The sequence below is a fragment of the Ranitomeya variabilis genome, chromosome 4 (assembly GCF_051348905.1).
Source record: "Ranitomeya variabilis isolate aRanVar5 chromosome 4, aRanVar5.hap1, whole genome shotgun sequence".
Classification (NCBI taxonomy): domain Eukaryota; kingdom Metazoa; phylum Chordata; class Amphibia; order Anura; family Dendrobatidae; genus Ranitomeya; species Ranitomeya variabilis.
The window spans coordinates 707674488-707677049 of NC_135235.1; the positions used below are offsets into that span (position 1 = coordinate 707674488).

Genomic DNA, 2562 nt, shown 5'->3' on the forward strand with positions numbered 1-2562 from the left:
GGGCCATAGGCAGCGTCCAATAAGACAACCCCTTCTTGATTAATATGTTTGGCCCCGATTATAATAAAAAACCCTATACTCAACTCCCGTGCTGGCGCCGTTTGTATTGTTTAAATGTACCTGTAAATTCTAAATGTACCTGCAATGTTTGCTGAATTAAATAAAATACCTGTAGTAAAACACCCGTTACAAGTTCCCTCCATAATACAATACACATGTTTGCGGCGGCGGTCAAAGAGACAAAGAAAACTCAGATATTGTGCAAAGAGAATAAACATTTATTTAACCAAAAAATAACTGGGTTTAGGATCACAGCAATGTCAGAGTGCTGACGGGTGTACCACAAGGTGAATTAGTTGCTGGTTTACAATGTCCTGTTTGGCTTCTTCCCGTTGTGGAACCTATAGATCCAATAAAACAAAATAATTTTAAGGAAAACTGAAACAAAAATCAATTACAACTCTGATGAAAAGAATACTTCCACCACGTATTTGCTCCTGAGACACATGAGCCCGAGGTACCTATAAAGAAATTACATGATTTAACACAGGTATAGTATTGCCAGTCAATACATACCAATCAGTATAGCAAATGTGATTACATAACCGGTGTCATGTCCACCCTGGGAAGCAGTCATCTCTTCACTTGAGGACATGGTTGAAGAGCAGGCAGCAGTCAAGTGGAACACTACAGAAAAAAAAAATAAAACTAAATTTAAACAGCCAAACACAATGTAGTCCCCTCCCCCCCAAAAAAGGACACCAATACTTACATTACAGGCTGTAGTCCAACAGCACAGCAGTCAGCACAGGACAGGAACAGGTGGCAGCACCAGAGACTGCAGCATCAGGACAGATGGCAGCACTAAGAGACAACCAGTAACAAAAAAAAAAAAAATAATAATAAGAGAGACAGACATTTTCAAAGGTTCTATACTTACATAGCCAGTGTTGTCCTCACCAGGGCAACAGCACCAGGAGAGTCGGCAGCACCAGGAGAAACGCCAGCACCAGGAGACAACTATTGAAAAAAATCTATATATATATAATTGTCTAAGGGGTACTTCCGTCTTTCTGTCGGCAACTTCCGTCACAGAAATCCCGCGTCGCTGATTGGTCTCACCAGCTGCCTGTCATGGCTGCCGCAACCAATCAGCGACGGGCACAGTTCGAGTAGTCCCTCCCTACTCCCCCGCAGTCAGTGCCCGGAGCCCGCTCCATAATCCCCTCCGGTCACCGCTCACACAGGGTTAATGCCAGAGGTAACGGACCGCGTTATGTTGCGGGTAATGCACTCCGTTACCGCTGCTATTAACCCTGTGTGTCCCCAACTTTTTACCATTGATTCTGCCTAAGCAGCATCAATAGTAAAAAGATCTTATGTTAAAAATAAAAAAAAAAAACCTGCTATTCTCACCATCCGTCGTCCGACGATGCGCTTGCGCCTGCCGCCATCTTCCGTTCCCAGAGATGCATTGCGAAATTACCCAGAAGACTTAGCGGTCTCACGATGCGCGCGCATAGCCAGAGCTTTGCTGGATCCCGGCATGTGAGTATATAACTTTTTTAATTTTTTATTTTAATTATTTATTTAACAGGGATATGGTGCCCACACTGCTAAATACTACGTGGGCTGTGTTATATACTGCGTGGCTGCTATATACTACATGGGCAGTGTTCTATACTGCGTGGGCTGTGCTATATACCACGTGCCCTGGGTTATATACTGCGTGGCCTGTGCTATATACTACGTCGCCTGTGTGCCTGTGGCTGCTATATACTGCGTGGGCTATGTTATATAGTACGTGGGCTGTGTTATATACTGTTTGGGCTGTGTTATATACTGCGTGGCCTGTATTAACACATCGGCTATTCTACTGTATGTATGTATGTATGTATGTATGTATGTATGTATGTATGTATGCATGTATGTACTAACCACATAGTATATAGCACAGGCCACGTAGTATTTGTCTGCTATATACGACATGGCTTCTATATACTACGTGGCCTGTGCTATATACTATGTGGCTGCTATATACATACATACATACATACATATTCTAGAATACCCGATGCGTTAGAATCGGGCCACCATATAGTAGGAGAATATGAGTCTCCATATATTAAAAACAATATTATTTATTAGTACCAAAAACATGATGAAAAAATATATAAATAAATAAGTACAATTTCAATTAAATATTACATTCATATGGATAAGAATTTGATCCTAAAGGTGACAATATTAAGTGGCCACCAACCTGGACACATATGATGCAGCACTGAAGATGATGTCTAAATGGTCAGTATATATAGCCATTAAATTTAACCGTAAGGAAATCGTAAGCACATACCCCACATATAGTGGGACAAAGGTAACAGCGTAATTCAAGTCAGGTCATAAGGCTAATCTAGACTGAAAAGAGATCACATGTCTCTCACAATACAGCGCTGTTCAGAGAAATGTAAAAAAACATAGAATAAATAAAGAGTTAATTACCTACAATAGTATCTCCGATTCAGTCCAGTCGGCGACCACTGACCGCGACGCGCGTTTTGC

At 41.6% G+C, this 2562-nt stretch overlaps 1 long non-coding RNA gene across 2 annotated transcripts; it reads right to left on the minus strand.

Annotated features, from left to right (window-relative positions):
- Positions 1-261: 261 nt before the first annotated feature.
- LOC143766546 (uncharacterized) lies at positions 262-1913 on the minus strand. 2 transcript variants are annotated; one of them, XR_013213588.1, is made up of 3 exons: positions 773-1913; positions 602-687; positions 262-521 (listed from the first exon to the last, which is right to left on the minus strand). It is a non-coding gene; the product is annotated as an uncharacterized LOC143766546 (long non-coding RNA). The 2 variants fall into 2 exon arrangements; XR_013213589.1 differs by having other exon boundaries at positions 262-401; positions 577-687.
- Between the last annotated feature and the right edge of the window lie 649 nt (positions 1914-2562).